Source organism: Lissotriton vulgaris, chromosome 4_1 (assembly GCF_964263255.1).
Source record: "Lissotriton vulgaris chromosome 4_1, aLisVul1.2, whole genome shotgun sequence".
Lineage (NCBI taxonomy): Eukaryota > Metazoa > Chordata > Amphibia > Caudata > Salamandridae > Lissotriton > Lissotriton vulgaris.
Genome location: NC_141691.1, coordinates 222,759,658 through 222,771,972, shown reverse-complemented (window position 1 = coordinate 222,771,972; position 12,315 = coordinate 222,759,658). Strand labels below are relative to the sequence as shown.

Sequence of the window (12,315 nt, the reverse complement as noted above, 5' to 3'; positions counted from 1 at the left end):
TGGATATCCTCCTGGTGTCTAAAATTCCCATGGGCCTACAAAAACTTCTAAATTGTTTTAAGACTTTTTGTGATGAGAGGGGTTTGGTCATCAACACCACTAAAGCAAAGTTGATGATGTTAAATCCCCACAAATCCTTTAAAGGTAACTTAGTCCTTGATAATGTTCCGCTTGAATGAGTGAGTTCCTTTGATTACCTGGGAATCAAGCTGTCCAAGAGAAGGGTATGGAAGAAACAACTAGAGGGCGTCCTTGAAATTTTCCCAGTTAACTGGGGCCTTGCGACGGGAGCACTGCCTTTCCTACACCAGGCCTGTAGCCCCGTACTTAAGTTGTATAGCTGCAAGGTAGTGAGTAGTGTGCTCTATGGGACAGAATTATGTGGCACTACAAATGTCAACATCCTCTCAATAGAAAACAAGTTCCTTAGGAACCTGGTATCACTTCCACAGAGCACTCCCCTCCTTCCTTTGAAACTTGATATGAGTATCAATGACCAGGCGAGCTTGCGTCCATTGCTCTTCTGGCATAGATTGGTTACAACCCCCGAACTGAAGTCCTATGCTGCCGCTTATACAGAAGTTTCAGCCTTGGACATAAATCATAAAATCGGGTGGTTTAAATACATAAACGCCATCCGGGCAGACATAGGTGTGCCTAAGGAGCTAGAAGGTCATCCGCCCATATACTCCAGGGACACACTAAAATCTCAGTTTTGGGCATGGGTAGAACAGACAAATTTCTTGAAAATACGCCATGGCTCCTTAACTGATGTGTTCACTGATATTAAATCTGTCCGCCGGCTAGAAAAATATCTTGATTTCATAAAAGTGCAGGCAGACAGAAAATTGTATACTCAGTTTAGATACGGCTGCTTACCTATTAATGCCTTTACTAATACTTGGCTGACAAATACATCACAGCATAAGAGCTGTCCCTCCGGTTTACGCCCTAATGAAACAACAGGTCATGTATTCTTTGCCTGTGCTGCCTATGCCAGACCTAGAAGGAATTGGCTAACTCCGGTATGTCGACAACTCGGGACACATGGCCATAAAGATGCCCTATGCATTTTAAAGTATGATGTGAGACCACTTTATGCTTGTGCAACAGCAACATTTCTGGGTCAGTTTTGGGAGATAAGAAGGAGGGCTCTATCTACTCATCCGTTTGGTGCAAATTAAATATATCGAGATCTAAACGATCAGACCAATCGGGCATGTGTTTTGCACTAGCACTTTGGATTTGTAAATAATTGGTTTTCAAACTATTTTAAACTTATTCTTCTACCAGTAGTTTGGGGCATGGGTTTTAAAATGGAAGTTGTTGTGTAGTTGGGTTGTATATTTGTAAAATTGATGTAAAAACAAAGTTACATTGGCACTAGCACTTTAGCTTTGCTTTTGATAGGACAAAGCACTCAAATACTGAAATGTATCTAGCTTGCATCTTTTATGTATTCGTATTTTTGTTCTAAGTTAATTGTGGATGTACATCCGTTTTAAAATTCCAAGAGTCTGTATAGGGAGTATTTTATAGTACATTTTTATCCTGTTTATTGTCATATAAGATTAATGTGCTTACTTCTTTTATGGTACTGTAAAACCGAAATAAAAGACTTTTGATGATTAGATCAAAGAAGAGCTGGAGCTTAGCTCACACTCATCCCTCACAGATGGTCAAACAGAGCTTAAATAGCAACAATAATTAATACGTTTTTGTCTGCAACATATCACCTGGTGAAACTATGGATTAAGATAGGCACTGATTTACTTTACAAAACCATTTTGCTATTACTTTAAGGACATAAGGCCATGAAAGAAATAACAAAACTGTTCTTCTGACTGTGAGCAGTACAAAAAGATAAACCACCTGCCATCCACCATTATCAGAGTTTGGTAATCAAATGCTATTAAGAAAAAGCTGCACTCTAGGATCCTGTACAGCAGACACTCACAATGATGGTTCATGTTTTCTCATTTATTGGCATTATTAGATCAACCGGAAGCATTTTTTGAAAGATTCTAGAATAGAAAAACTCATTACCTCATAGTTCAATATTCAGCTCAAAAAACACTAAACAAGTGAATCACAGCACAGAAACCCAAGGGAGGAAGCATGGCCTTCCAAAGAAAAAAACTGAATATAAGCTTCTTTGTATCAAACCAATAAAAGAAAGCTGTATTGATAGCTTAGGAAATGTATTGGGGCAATATAACCGAGGAAGCAAAACATTTTCTCTTCCTCAATAAACATATGCCAGAACTGGCCCTTTTTGAACATGCTAATTCTTTTTACATTGATAAAAATGCATAACTTAACAAGGCATCTCTACAATGGGGAGACAAATCCCTACAAAAAAGCACCACATGATTCCTATACTTTTTTAAAACATTAATTCAAGATAATTTAACAATGAACTTCACTGTGCTTGACAGCTACAAAGAAGGGATTCCTCTATGCAAGAACACTCATGCAACTGTGTTATTAGGTTCTGATGGAGCAGTCCTCTTAAGTGAGGGTAATTCTCTACCTAACTATTAGGAATTGAATTTGAATTGAATTTGAATTTAAAATTATTTATAAAGCGCACGTTCACCAGCGGTTTCATGGCGCTGCAACTAACAGATATCTGGGCGAGGGAAGCCGAAGCTGAGTTAAAGGAAACAAAACTGCTAATGAACTAATTAAAAGATTTAGTGAACAAATGAGCTTTGAGCGGTTTCCGGAATTGCGGATAAAGAGTTAAGGATCTAAGCTCAAGAGGCAGGGAGTTCCAGAAGAGTGGAGCAAGGGTCGCAAATTTCGATCCTCCCCATTTCTTCCTCCGGAACCGCGGGACTGTTAGAAGGGATTGAGTGGATGAACGCAGTTCCCTGGAGGGAACGTAGGGGATGATCTCAGATGAGATAAAAGCCGGTGCCATGCCCAGTCGTGCTTGGAAGGTGATGGAAGCAAGCTTAAACTGGACACGCGCACAGACAGGGAGCCAATGTAGGGACTTGAGGAGGGGAGTGATGTGGTGAGACTTTGGTAGTTTAGACACCAGGCGCGCCGCCTGGTTTTGGATCTGCTGCAAACGCCTTAAGCTATATGCAGGTATACTTGCATATAAGGCGTTGCGGTAATCCAGGCGGGAGATGACCATTGCCAGGGTGATCAATTTCAGAGCGTAAAAAGAAAAAAAACGGGACACCTTGCGTATAGTGCGCAGTGAAAGAAAGGAAGAAGAAACCACAGAACTAACCTGGGAGTGAAGGGTGAGTTGAGAATTGAGATTAATACCTAATGTTTTTACTGAGGTAGAGGGGACAGGTGGGGAGCCTAGGGAAGGGGGCCAAAACAAGGAAGACCAGGGGATGGATGAACCACCCGTCAACACCAGCTCAGTCTTGTCTGGGTTGAGTTTCAGATGGTTGTGGTTCATCCAGTCCTGGATATGAATCATGATAGATTGGAAGTTAAGAACAGAGGCAGGGGAAGAAGACAGATTAAAGACAAGTTGGAGGTCATCCGCATAATTAAATACGGTGACCTCCATTTGCTGCAGTGAGAAAATAAGAGGGGCGATGTAAAGATTAAACAAAAGAGGTGAAAGGGAGGAGCCTTGGGGGACCCCGCACTGAACTTTCCGAAAGTCCGCAGAAAAATCACCCAGGCGAACTGCCTGGGTGCGGTCCCTCAGGAAGGAGGATAACCATACCAGCGCGGTGCCCCCGATCCCCGCCGCCCTGACACGGGAAAGCAAGATGGTATGATCAACCGTGTCAAAGGCGGCTGAGAGATCGAGGAGAACCAAGGCCTGATGCTGGTTAGTGTCCATTCCCTCCCTGAGGTTGTCGAGGACCGAGAGGACTACGGACTCCGTAGAGTGTGCGGGGCGGAACCCGGCCTGGCGGGGGGCAAGAACCCCGTACTTCTCCACAAAAGAGCTCAGAGCGCAGGTGACATGGCGCTCGAGCACTTTCGCCAGGAAAGGCAGTTGAGAGATGGGGCGAAAATTGGCGGGGACTGAGGGGTCTGCGCCCGGCTTCTTCAGGATGGGAACAATGACTGCTGTTTTGAGTGGATTAGGTACCACGCCCTGGGAGAGAGAACTATTGAGGAGGTGAAGGGGGGGTCTGGACAAGTAGTAAAGATGTGACGGAGAATGTGGGCAGGGCAGGGATTTAACGGGGAGCCGGATTTGACAAGGGGAATTATTGAAGTCAGGGATTCCTTGGTCAAGGAAGGGAGGGTAGTGAGTTGTCCCTTGGGGGGAGGACACTGAGGATCCACAAAAGTAGGAGAGGGGAGAGGGATATTGGCTTTAATGGTGACTATTTTCTGAATGAAGAAATTGTTTAGGGAGTGACAAAGTTCCTGGGAAGGGGTGGGCTTCAGAGTGGTTCTGTCGTAGAATGCCAGGTTGTGTACAATCGAGAAGATTTCCCTCGATTGGTTCTCAGCTGCGAGGATTTTTGAAGAAAAATAGGTTGGTTTAGCCGCCAAGATAACCTTTTTATATTGAGTCAGGATGTTAATGAACTCCAATCGCAGTGAGGGGCAGTAGTTTCTCCTCCAGGCCCGCTCCGCTCGACGTACCGCTAGTTTGGTAGCCTTAAGATCTTCATTAAACCACAGGTTGGCATCCTTCTCCCGCTTTGAGGTGACCCGTTTCAGAGGGGCAATAGAGTCGCAGCCTGAGGAGAGCCACTGTTCAATGGCCGTGACCTGGGAAAGGGTGGATAGACCTTGTAGGGAGGTGGTGAGTAGGGTGGATACATTTTCAGGGTCTACTCGCCCCCAAGCGCGGACCCAGATATTCTTAGGAAGTGGGGGCTTGACCGGAGGGTGTGTGGGAAGGGCAAATGAAATCAAATGATGGTCTGACCACGTACAAGGTGAGATGGATAGGGATTCTACGGGACAGTTCAAGGACCAAATCTGGTCTAGGATATGACCCTTGACATGGGTAGGAGAGTGAATATGAGATATAAAGTTAAGAGATTGAAGGGTGTCTGAAAATTCTTTTGAGGATGGGCATTCTGCGGGGTCTGAGGGCCAAAAATTAAAATCACTCAAGAGCAAAATGGAGGAGTTGTTAACTGTGATTGTGGCCAAAACTTCCAGAAAATCGGGGAGAAACAATAAAGGGGATTGAGGGGGACGATAGGTAAGTATGCAAGTGAGGGGGGGTGTAATAGAAGTGGTACGGATAGCCAGGTACTCCGTAGTGGCAATATCTGGCAAAGAAAGAGTTTGAAAGGGGAGGTCAGTTCGAGCGATGACCGCAACGCCACCCCCAGCTCTACCATTATGGCGATCCGCGCGTAAAGCGTAATATGGGGCTGGGAGAGTGGCCAATAGAACGGGGAGGGAGTCGTCGCCAAACCATGTTTCTGTTAAAAAAAGAAGATCTGGTGCATGAAGGTCCAGCAGCACCGATAGTTCATGCGAGTGGGCTACTGCAGACCGGGTGTTTAAATAGTATACTGAGAGGGTTTTAGAGGTTCCAGGGTTAACATCACCTCCGGAGGGGTGAGGGGGAATGTGTTGAAGGGGAGGGATAGCGGGAGAAGGAGCAGGAGACAGGCCGAGAGAAGAAATGCGGGAACAGGTAGTGGCTGGTAAAGGCCATGGGCCCTGGAGGAAGCGGAGTTGGGCGGGGGAATAGGTAATAAAATGGGCAGAGTGACGTGCCCCTAGCCCCGGACAGCCGCGGACGGGCGCAGATGGGCATGCCTTAGGCGCGCCTTCGACGCGCAATCGTCGCGCCCGCTGCGCCCGTCCGCTGCGCTTCCGGCCCATACACATCGTTTTATAGGGGCGTTTAGAGGGAGAGGAGAAAAGAAAGGGGGCGTGGCCGGCGAAGTGGGCGGAGCTAGCTCGCTCGCTGTTGATGGCGGCAGCGAGGGAGGATTCCCCGTGACAGCGTCAAGATCGGCTGTCTGGGGGTCAAGAGTCAGGCTGGAATCCAAGCTTTAGTGCAGGTAGGTAAAATCACAAAAATACAAATTTTAAAAATACAATTAGCAGCGCTCCCGGCTTTCCGCCTCAGGAGAATGTTAGAGTGGACGCGCTAGTGATCAGCGCGCCCTTTTATCCTGGGAGAAGGGGGCGTGGCCGGCGAAGTGGGCGGAGCTAGCTCGCTTGCTGTTGATGGCGGCAGCGAGGGAGGATTCCCCGTGACAGCGTCAAGATCGGCTGTCTGGGGGTCAAGAGTCAGGCTGGAATCCAAGCTTTAGTGCAGGTAGGTAAAATCACAAAAATACACAAATTTTAAAAATACAATTAGCAGCGCTCCCGGCTTTCCGCCTCAGGAGAATGTTAGAGTGGACGCGCTAGTGATCAGCGCGCCCTTTTAGCCAGGGAGAAGGGGGCGTGGCAGGCGAAGTGGGCGGAGCTAGCTCGCTCGCTGTTGATGGCGGCAGCGAGGGAGGATTCCCCGTGACAGCGTCAAGATCGGCTGTCTGGGGGTCAAGTGTCAGGCTGGAATCCAAGCTTTAGTGCAGGTAGGTAAAATCACAAAAATACACAAATTTTAAAAATACAATTAGCAGCGCTCCCGGCTTTCCGCCTCAGGAGAATGTTAGAGTGTTAAATCTACTGGCTTGCAGCTGGTGCTCATGCCAGGTGTTTGCTGCTACTGGGGTGGTCAAAGCACTAGTGGGTTCATAACAATTCATCCACAGGGAAGTACATGTCAATTTCATATTCATTCACTGCACAGAAGCACTGTATTGACTAACTACCAACTGCTAAGCAATCATATGCAGACACTTTTTTTGCTATAACATTAGCTTTGTCAGACAGCCATAATTGTCTGTAGCAGACTTAAAAAGTACATCCCCTTTGTCATCGAGGAGACATCACAATACATTACAACAAGTAGAGGAGGGAGAAAATTTGCTATACTCGGATTATTAAGTGCAGGATATCAGTTAGGTTTATAACTGAAGAGAAAATCAAATAGAACTACAGTACTGAAGTAATAAGGAAGTACTCTGATGTAGCAAGCAGGTATGCCTGGAAGGATACAGCGTGCTGTCAAATATTTATATAGCGGTTGGAACAGTCGCAGTATGTTATGTTCCTTACCATCATCCATTTCAAGACCATTCTGAAGGCGTATTTTAGATTTTACTAAAGCAGACAAATCAAGAAGGTGAATGTGTCATCCTTTATAGGGTTCTGTGCATCGTTTGAGTAAACCTTCATAATAGCACCCAATGACTGATTGTTGCTACTTTAAAGTGGTCCATTTGAAGACATTCACTTGAGTAATCAGCAAAAAATACTCCGTAATGACAGTAATGAAGTAGTAAGGAATACAAAGAAAAGAGCAGCAAATGGATGTAGGACTAAACTTGCCATAAGGTGCAAATCTCAGTTATAGGCCCTGCATACCATCTAGAGCCCGATTCTTCCTGAGACTGGGAATTGTTTCTTGATCTGAACATAAAAATATGTGGCGAATATGATGTATTAGACAGCTATGTTTTTTAAAGATATTTGGGTATGCTGGTGAGTCCATACGTGGATTACAGGAAGAGATAGACAAAGGGCTAAAATTCCGTCTGTATACGCATGTACCACTGTATGAATTGGTAGTGCATGCCCTGACTGGGCGCAACAGTGCGAGACATATCAACGGAGGGTTTGAGAGAGGATACAGGATTGAGTATATCAAGTCGGGATCTACAAATTAAAATGACACAATCAAATTTCAGATATTTACAATTGTATTACACTTCACACAATTGTAATTTAAGGAACAGAGATTAAAGGACCAAAGTCGGCAGCTCAGCTTCTAGACCATGTGCCTACTCAGTGGACCACATTCCCATCTCTGATAGCAAGAGATATTCCTGTATTAAATTATCTTTCAAGGCTTTGCCGTGAGGTGATCTACAGTGTAAAGAGAACAGGGATTCCCTGTTGAGAGGAGAGGACAGGGGCTTACTATCTAATCCCAAAGTGTTCTATTAGGGTATAGTGTGGTCGAGCATCTTAGGCTTAACGCAGAGGAGTGCAAGGCATTTGCAAATACACACAATAAAAAATAAATGACTTTACAACTCAAGAAGGAGAGGCACACCAATTTATAAAAATAGCAAGTATCTATATATATATATATGTGTTAGCATCAGCGAAAAATCATTCAGGTAAGTATGTTTTCGAAGATAAATTATTTTCACTTTAAAAAATGGACACTGCAATTTATGATTCTGTATTGTTATCCTATGGAAGGAAGAACAAGTTCTGCAAACAGGTACAGTACATGGACTTACAGGACAAATATACCGGAGGTAAGGGGTGTGTTGGGCAAGGTCCAAGGCAGCACATGCAGTACACCACCAGCGGCATGCAAGCAGCTGGGTGCAAATCAGTGTCGGGATGGGGATCGGTCTCTGTAAAAAGAAGGTGCAGGTTCTGCCTAGGAAGCCAGTCAGGTTGAACCAAGATGGGGGTTCATGACTTGCAATGGGACACATTGGGTTCTCTTCTCCACCACCAGGAACAGTCCCTGTTGAGGAGGCCTGTGTGCAAAAGTTGCAGACGACATGAGCAGTCTGCGAGGGGCGTGACCACAATGGACTCTAGCTCTGGAGGGCTGGGGAACCTTGTAGGCGCCGGTGGTCCTCTTCAACTTGGACTAGAGGCAACGGGTGCAGTTGTGGCTTCTGGTGTCGGGCTTAAGCGGTTACAGAGGCCTCTGAATCTTCTCCTTTGGAGTTCTTTGGAACAGGTCCGCTATTCACAGGAGGTCTTTTTTCTAAGGCAGGCAGTGCTCCCAAGTTTCCAGAGTCCCAAATGCAGGACAAGTCGATTTTGGCACAATTTTCGACAAGGGATGCAGACAGGCCGGCAGGATCGGTACCAGGTCAGCTGCTTCTTCTCTTCTCTGCTTGTGCAGCTCTTCAATGTCCTCTCTCTTCTTAGGTCATCAGGATCTGCTTCTCTGGTGGCAGCGACTCCCAAAAATACTGAATTTAAGGGGTTTAGGGTAGTGTAGGGTAGTAGCGAATGAGCTACTGACCCTTGGGGTCACTACGCCCCTATATGACCACTTGGGAAGTGGGTATAGCCTTGTTCCAGAATTCCTAAGTAGGCCATCTCAAAGATGGTTACTTCTGAAAAATCGTTTCCACCTCACAGTAACCCACCTTAGGGGTGTTACTAGTCTGGAGGTGGCACGCCTACCCGACTAGCGAATTTTGCCACCTGTCCAGGTGCCACGAGAGCTCTGGACAGAGGGTGCGGCGTAATCTCCTCTGAGTGGAGCCAGATTTGCATTCCAAAAGCAGCAGCTTCTTTGAAGCTTGGCAGCCCAAGGAGGATAATGAGCAGGTTACCCTGTGGGAGGGGTGTTACACCCCTTTCCCGTACAGGCTTTTTTTCTGTTCTCCTGAAAGCAAAAGGCTCTTCCCCTAGGAGGTCAGAGCAGCATCTCAGGTGGCAGGCTGGCAGAAACCAGTCAGCTAGGACACCAGAGACTGGTAGGTTTTCAGGGGGCACCTCTAAGGTGCCCTCTGGGTGCATGTATTGGCAAATCTGAAACTGGCATCAGTGTGGGTTTGCCAATACGAGATGTTTGATACCAAATACCCCTATTTTCAATGAAGACATCCTGTATCTAGGGAACTCATTTTCACTTGGGTCCAGCACATGTTCTAAAATGGCTTTACTGGTCACTTGTACTAGCACTAATGGAGCTGACCTGCACATGGGCATATCTGCTCATGCATATATGCCATCACATGTATTTCTAAGCAACTTGCTTTAGGGCTGTCAGGCCTGCTGTAGGTGTGGATTACAAGTATCACATGCAGTGGTGGGAGTCTTGGCACACAGGGATGTGGGACATGTCGTGTTGTCACTTTTGTCTGCACCAAGACGCACAGCCTGCAATGGCAGTCTTGTATGTGCTTGGTCAGGGGTCCCTTAGGGTTGCACATTTCGGGAGGAGGTTTTGGTGTAGAGTCCTGCCCTATTGGGAAAACTGGTACTCCAAAAGAAGTGAAGGATCGTGGGGGTAGGTGCTCAGATACAACAGGTCAGAATACCAGACCCTCAGAACCCAATCCAGGGATATCCGGATGATTTGAGCCGGATCCCTCCTGACTTTCTTTAGGACACCGGATAGCAGTCACAGATGGTGAGTCTCTTAAAGGAGAGCTGAATCCAGCAGCAGGCGAAATGCCTGTTGAAGAGAACCAGGAGTCAGAGACTTTAAAGTGTAAAACGCTCAACAGTGAGTGTTCTGAGAAGTGGCGAAAAGAGTTCTTCAAAACTAGCCCCACTGGGTGAGTACATTTTGAGCCACCTCTGGGCCAGATGTCAAGACAGGCTAGATGGCCTCTGCTGAGCATGACCACCTTGGCATTAGGGGACCTTACCAGAAGGTGGACAGTCAAAGAAATTCCCTGAAGGGCAGTGAATCAATTTCCACCACATTTAATACAGCACACGTGAACTCACACACCCTGTTTGCTGTAGTACTACATACCATTTGTGTTGTTTGTCAGAATTTACACTGAGCTCTCAAACTCATACATCCACTTACACTAGAAAAATGGGAGGAGGTCCTAGGATTTTAAATTTCTGATGAAAGAGGACAGAAGGTATGAGCAAGGGCAGCCAAGTCTTCCATATGCTCCCAGCACCCAGCAAACTCAAACGCTACTAACAAGGTCTTATCGAACACCTGCTAGACTGAAGTCAATGGTGGGCAGTTTGGTATCATGATGGAGAGGATGCTAGGAGAAAGGTTCCTATATAATTATGTGGTGGTTATGTTTTATCACAATAGCTTATTCGAAAGAGGTGCTTACGTGGATAACAAATAGGACTAATATCACCCTACTGTTCAATTCAAAGGTACTTCTTCTGGGGGATTGAACAGAAAACAGAATTTACCCACATATATCATCAAAAAGATAACGTCTGAAGCACCTCCTTCTAGCAGCAATAATTACCACTGCACACCTGTGGAAGACCACAGAGCTCCCACAATAATAGTATGGTGGACAAAGTTCTGGAATGTGCATGCCATGAAAAGACCAACAGCCTTAGTAGATGGCACTATAAACACGTGCAAAGAGACATGGTTGCTCTTAAGATTTGTCAAACAAGATAGAAGCAATGGGAGAGGGTTATAGGAGAAGCCAGAGGATACGGTATCAGTCATGGCTGTATGGACTTTCAACCACAACGGACAACCTTGAAAAGTGAGACCTCATGTAGAATGATGATATGAGGAGGTGCAAGAGAAGGAGGGGTACAGGAGGGTACTCATAAGGAATTGGAGACCTGCTGTATAAGAATGATTACCAAGGTACAAATCTGTAATACTGTTTTAATATGTTGAGACGTCTGATGTAAAAATTGTGATGCTGTGAACTTGTGCAAAAGAAACAATTGATGGGCAGAATGCTGGCCAATGCAAACATTCACCCCCAGTTACAAGGATCTGGGTTAAATTAATCATTGTTTTGCTCATCACACCACCCCGGTTTGGACCCGTCCAGCCCGAATTGCCAAGCCACGTCCTCCCTGGACCGGAAACAAGCATCCTGGGACCGGCTTCAGGGTATCACCCTTCATCAGACAGGCTAGCTTAAATCCAGTGGTGGGTATAACAATTGGTCCACATTGACGGTGCTCTACCTGCCATTGTAAATGAAATGAAAATAAAGTTATAAAAAACAATACCTGAAGAGGGATGTCTTTGATGGAAAGGTAGAAAGGCCTTGAGAAGCAGCCGTAGGTCAGTCAGCTCCAAAAGATTGTTGTGGGGCCTCTGCTTCAACGGAGACCAGGAGCCTTGTCCAGGTGGCCTCTCTAGCATAGAATGGACACATTAGTCATTACTGTGAGCTTTGGATGGCGCTGGAAGAAAGGCGTTCCCTAAGTCCGGTTAGAATCTTTCATCTACCATTAAAAGGTCCCAAGCCGCCTCATACGACAAACAGACAAAGTCAGAGATATCCCCACTACTGAACCCACTGAGAGCTGAGGTTCCACTGCAGAGCCTACACATGACAAGAGTGCATAGAGCATCAGAATGCATGAGGCCAACATACCAGAAAGCCTCAGCACCATCTGGCTGGACCACAAGCCTGAGCCTGAAACATCAGGCATATCCTGAATGTCCAGGGACTCACTGATGCGGTGCCAAGGCTTTGAACACCACCATGTCCACAATGGCCCCTATAAAGTGAATGTTCTGCAATGACAAAAGGTGGAATTTCTGCTTGTTGATGGAGAACCCCAGGGGATACAGGAACAAGACAGTCTTCTGCAGGTGGTCCACGACAGACTATGATGAGC

The 12,315-nt window shown here is 46.0% G+C and overlaps 1 protein-coding gene across 1 annotated transcript in view; it reads right to left on the bottom strand.

The window, feature by feature from the left end:
* NKAP (NFKB activating protein) overlaps positions 1 to 12,315 on the bottom strand; it is a 237,436-nt gene that overhangs the window by 45,419 nt on the left and 179,702 nt on the right. The gene's annotated exons all lie outside the window — the stretch shown is intronic.